This window comes from Pinus tabuliformis, chromosome 2_2 (assembly GCF_031772625.1).
Source record: "Pinus tabuliformis cultivar Carrire ecotype Pingquan chromosome 2_2, CPIR1, whole genome shotgun sequence".
NCBI lineage: Eukaryota > Viridiplantae > Streptophyta > Pinopsida > Pinales > Pinaceae > Pinus > Pinus tabuliformis.
The window spans coordinates 199,442,816-199,448,993 of record NC_142300.1 but is presented as its reverse complement, the minus strand read 5'-3'; positions in this window follow the sequence as shown (position 1 = coordinate 199,448,993).

Sequence of the window (6,178 nt, the reverse complement as noted above, 5' to 3'; positions counted from 1 at the left end):
ACATTGATGTTCAATATCATTGAATCCGTGGAATGTTAAAAGATGGGCTACTACAATTGGAGAAAATACACACTACAGAAAATACAACTGATATGTTAATGAAGACTTTGTCAAGGGATAAACAAGAACTTCTTAGAACCTTGGCTAGAGTAATGCAAATGTGATAAAAATGCATCTTGGGAAAAGGTTAGTAGAGAGAAGGGAAAACAATGTCAAAAACATTCACTCAAGCTTCTAATTGATCTCAAGTGGGATATTGTTAGGCATGAGACCAAATCAAGTCAAAGTTGTTAGTGCCCATGGTATTCACAACCCACAATATTGGGCCCATGGTATTATAATGAAGTGTTTGTATATATAGGGGTGTGAGTAAAAAAGGAAATGTATGGGTGAGAAAAAATTAAACGATTGAAATGCATAAAGATTTTCATTGTGATAATAAAAATCTACTAAACCGTTTCCCCAAGGTTTTCCCCAAAATGGGGTTTTCCCCATAAATTTGGTGTTTTGTGTTTGAGTAAATTTTCTGGGTTATTTCTTGTTTCAGTGCATGAAAAAAATTATTTTTCAGTTAAATAATTTTTCTTTTGTATTTTATTAACATCCATTGGAATATAAAAATGAATCACATATCTGGAAACTCCTCAAAGTTGTAGCTCCAGTAGTCCAGTCCAAGATAACATGGATTTAAGTAATAGTAAAGTTGATCCACATTTGGAAGGATGAAGTATAGAGTCATGGGGAAGTTTCCCTTGGAGAAAAATTATGAGTTGTTTCCCTTAAAAAATTGGATGGAAAACGAGTGCTTTAACTCTCTTTTTAATATATAATCTTGGGTTGTTGAATTTGGCCACTAGTTGTGATGGTCAATTTGATCACCCCCATCCCATTTAGGTACTATAGTTTCCAACCTTTTTTATTTACACAAAGGTTGTGCTCCATATGATCTATTTACTCCTAATTGTAAGGGATGAGGAACCTCGGATTACAATGTTAAGGGTGGCTATCTTCTTCAATTCCAATCCCTTTCCCTCCCTCAACATTCTAATATATAGAAACATGTTTGGCATATTGATGGTCAACCTAAAATTAACATTTTCTATTGGATTATGGTTCATCAAAAGTTTTTGACTGTGAAGAATCTGAAAGAAAGAGGAATCCAAGATTCATTATGGTGCGCCCTATGCCTATTTGAAGTAGAGACAATTTGCCACTTCTTTAACTGCACTTTCACACAATAGGTTAGCATGCAACGGTTGTATGAATTTTCCAGAGAATGAGAAGTCCTTAATCTCACTAGAACAAATGCAATAGGGGGGGTTCTAAAAAAAAAATCTATTTAGAGAAGAATATTGATGCAGAAGCTACTAACCTAGGGTATAATTTTTATTAAAGGAGTTAGTTTCTTATAGGATTTAATTATTTATTGTATTTTCCTATAGTATTAGGAGAGAAAGAATTATTGTAAATAGAAAAAGGTTTGAAAGTATTTTGCAAGAGTTGAGAGATTTGTGGGTTAGTTAGATCTTATCTAGAGATAAGGGATTAGATGAGAGCTTTTATGGATCATGAGAGATATTGTGGGAGTTTATTTAGGATCTAGAACCTACTTTGGGTTCAGATCCACTTGTATAAATCTATGTGAGCCCATGAAGCATGGAAGAGAAGGAGAGTGAGGAATGAGAGGCCAATGAGTAGGCCAAGAATTCTCTTGTAAATATTTTATTTATTAATTAATATGTGCATATGTATGGTGTGGATTTTAGTTTTATGTGTTGGTGTTAATGTTTTAAGTTGTAGGCCCTTTGGTCTATGCATCATTTTGGTATTAGAGGAGGTTAAATATCTACTTCCAACCCTTGATTTCACTGAACGATAACAATGTGAAGCATTATGCTTTGGGAAGAGGAAGAATTATAGAGAGAATTTCCTAAAGATTCGTCGCTATTTGAAATTATTTGATCGACTCAATCAAATCGAAGGCTTTGTGAGAGATATGAGGATCATCTCCAGTGATTGATAGTGTTGTCATAAAACAGAGACTGCAGACTTTGAACAAAGAACTTTGACCCAACAAATGGTATCAACTGAGGGAATCAGTTCCAAGTCTGCACTAGAATTAATTACCATCGCTAAATTAAAGAAATCTTCAGATTTCCAATTAGGAGGGTCATTCTTTCATTATGTTGAAACTTTGTATTTGCAATATAGGTTGAAGTGATCAAAAGATGCAACAATAGAGCTCTTCTGTTGCTTGGAAAGTCTTGGACATGGCTTACATGAACGGGAAAAACGTAGTTAGCAAATATAGATGTGAGCTATGTTCAATATTTGAACCTAGAAAAAAACTTGTCAGATTTGAAAGGGTGGTTGTATCATTAGCGTATTTTCTTTGGTCGAATCAATAAGGCCTATGACAAGAATCCATATCTAAATAGCCTGTTGGTTGATGTTGACTTTGCAAAGGAAATGGTTGACAAGAAGTCTGCCTAGCGGTGAGTTGTGACTCTTGTGATCAATGCTAGTGTTAACATTCCAGGATGTCAAACCACTATTAAATAGAGCCATATTTAATGAAGGAAAATTTGCCATGAAAATTACTGATTTCATATTTTTTTATGCGATGGTGGGTTGTTCACCAAGATCGAAGAGCTACAACGTGGAAGAAATCGGTATCTGTTAGAAGGAAAATGTATCTTCTAAAGGGTTGGAGGATGAATTCCACTTATATTACATGTGCGCCATCCATGTAAGAGTTGTAAACAGTGTTGAACGCTATGCAGCGTGGAACATTGACTAGTACGCTTTGTCCTAGAGTTTTGGCAAAAATTCACCATATTTTTTTTTTTACTCATTTAAAATAAATTGCAGTGGTGATGTTTATTTCAAGGTTGGTCGACTTATCTCTTTTTTTATGGTGTTGGAGCTATTGTGTAGAATTTTGGGCTAATTGAGATAGAGAGAGTCAAAAAGTCACATTCCAAAGCAACGAAATTATAAAAGCATGCATGAGGTTTTATGTTGGTCCTTAAACATAAAAATTATAAAGTCTTTTCTATGATTCTCACGAGAGGTTTTAATAAAAGAGAAAGGGAAAACTTATGAAGCCATTACATGCCATAAAAGGGAAATGATAAACATTAAGATAATGGAAAGAATGATAAACGGAGGTTTTAATGAAGGGATATGAATTACTATAAAAAGGATTTTAATAATGGAGTAATAAGGGAATGTATAAGGATATTTTGGAGTGAAAAGGTCTATTATTATTATAATAGTTTTTTTATGAGAGCGAATTAGTGGAGTGGAGATTTTACATTATTTTAAAAGCTTGAAAAGACCATGTTATGTATGGGTTATGTAACTATAGAAGGTGAGTTTATGTTATGTAAAGAATGTGTTAAGGGTGGATGTCAAAGATCAATGAAGAAAATTGTAATCAAGAAGTCAATGTTGTATAGCTTGAGTCAAATCAAGAATGAATTGAAGTTAGAGTCAAAATCTACCATTAACCATTGTAATTATTATAGTGAAGTCAATATGTTCATATTGAATTTGATCCAAAGTGAAAGTTTATTGAATGTAATGGGTGCATGATCAATAGAGCCCGACACCCAAAGTCTGGTCAATGTGCTGCAAGGACAAGGGATATTGCAGTTGTTTGCAGCAAAGGAATTGTTAGTTTCAGTCTTTCCAGCCTTCCTCCAGTGATCAGACATGCTCTTACAAGCTGATTTTAAGGTGTCAAGGTCAAATTTTATCATTTCATGGAGTTTGCAAGTAAAATTTGGTCACTAGGCATTAGGTCTAGGGTTTGCTTTCTCTCCTTTCAAAGTTGTCCAAATGTCGGTCTATGACACTATTCAGCTATGCCTACCACCATTCAGAGGGTTTTCATCATCATGTTAAGATCCACTGGGTCATTTTACACTTTGTTCATGCTTCAGTTGCGCCTAGGTAAGGTTCATTTCCCTCTCCTAGGGTTTTGAAGGCAGTTTCTCTTGGACGGTCAAATCATCATCAAAACTTGTATCCTGGTGTTCATACACCTTCCCCTATCCTTAATGTACCCTATTAAACATTTCCCATCACTGATATCCCCCAAATTCCTCATTTTCACACAAACCCTAGTTTCTTGCTACAAACCCTATTTTCTAGGCTAGGCCTGTGTTTTTCCCTTTTGGACCCCTTCCCCTCACTCAATTTTAGATATTACACTTTCTCCTACTTCCTAACATCCCTCCCTACTTCATAAAATTTCCTCAAGAATTTAGAAGCTCCCTATCCCCTTCATTTCGCTTCATTTCAACAAATCTCTTGTTCCACACATCGTGGTAGGTTTTACTAAAATGCTATTTCTGGGCAAGGAAATATGAATTTGGAAAAACTGAGAGCAGTTTTTGTCCAAAACAGGCCAAGGAAGAGAAACCTCCTTCACTTTTTACACAGGTGTCATGTTTTTGGAGAAATGTCAAACATAGAGTTGCCTCGGGAGAATTGATGCACCTCTTACGTGACCTTTGGAAAGTCAAGTTTTCTCCTAGCTTGGTTGGCCAAATGACTTTATTGATGCATTAAATGATAACTAGACACAAATATCTTTCCAATGAGCTATCATGATCTAAATTTGGAGTTGAGGAAGGCATTCAAATGTTGACTACAACAGCACTCTGCCTTTAGGCAACCTCATTTGGCACATTTTGACTAGTCTTGGGAGATTTGATTTTTGACAGGGAAAATGAACTCCAAATTGAAAAATTCCAGCTGGGTTGGAAATTAGACTCAAATACCTTTCCAACGAGTGATCCTACAACCACTTTGGACACAGGAAAGGCCTCCAAAAGGCGCCTGAAAAAAGGCGCAACGCACTAGGGAGGCGCGGCGCATTGGGAGAAGTTTTCCAGTGTAAATTTACACTGGCGTGACGCACTAGGAAGGCGCGGCGCACTGGGCTAAAAGGCCTGAAATTCATTGAAATATTCCTCCAAATTGCAAATTCTTCTTTCCACAAGTAGGTAGAGCCTCCATTTGTGTGTTTCATGCAAGTTTGTGCTAGGGTAGCTTGGTTGATGGATGGTAATGGTTAAAACAAAAACATCAAACCCTATCTTTTAAAATACCTCAAGGAAACTTGTTGCTAGGATTTCAAATCACTGTTTTGTCACCAAGTCCACTCCCTCATCTCATTTGTATTTTGATTTCTTCATTCCCTAAGTTCTCTATCTCCCTAATTTCATCAATTCCTTCTCCTATATTCCCTTCCCCAAATTCTCAAACCCCACACCTCATACCCTACACAAAAATTCCTAACCCTATTCATCAAATCCCTCAAAACCCTCCTACATTTCCCTAATTCCTATAGTCCCAATAGTCCCTAATCCCTCACTACTTTTCCCTTCGCTTCCTTATTTCACTGTTTTTCCTTGGTGGTAGAGGTTGCACAATCATTAAGACAGTCCAACACAGTTTGACACATCAACGCCACAGGTCCAGGATAAATACAAAAGAGGCAAAAAGAGAATGATTGACCCTAGATATTAGCCAAGGAATCCTTGGCCCACCATTTCCATTGATGAAGAAGCTCCAGCCCAAATTTCAAGAAAATTGGAGCAATTTTTTACATTTTGAATTTTTTTGCACTAAAAAACAAGGTTTTTCTCCCTATGCTCCACGCCACGTGACGCGCGCTTTTGCTAGGGAGCTCCAAATTGCCAAAAGTTTATATTTTTGGATTTTTCATGAAAAATCATGACTACTGGTGCATGGCCAAGAATTTTGGGCACGTTTTGAGTTCTCAGGAGGTCAAAAACACACAAAAAATGACCTCTCTACCCCTATTTTGACACACTGGAAGCAGTCTTGGGAGATTGAAGTTTTGGAGGGGAAAATGGGCACCAAATTTAGAAATTCCACTTGGGTTGGAAATTAGACAGGTAGGGCTTTCCAACAAGGACACTTGGGCTCAATTTTGACTTGCTTCAAACTCAGCCTCAAAGTGGCACGACACACAGAGAAATTGATGTTGTGCACAGAGGATTTTTGCTCAATGTTTCACCTTCTAGCTCAGAAATTCGGCCAGCTTGACTAATTTTGCTTTGTGATGTAATTTTTGATCTATCTTGATGTAATTGGATAAATATGATGTAATTTTTTCACTTATTTACTTTTTCTAGAGGAT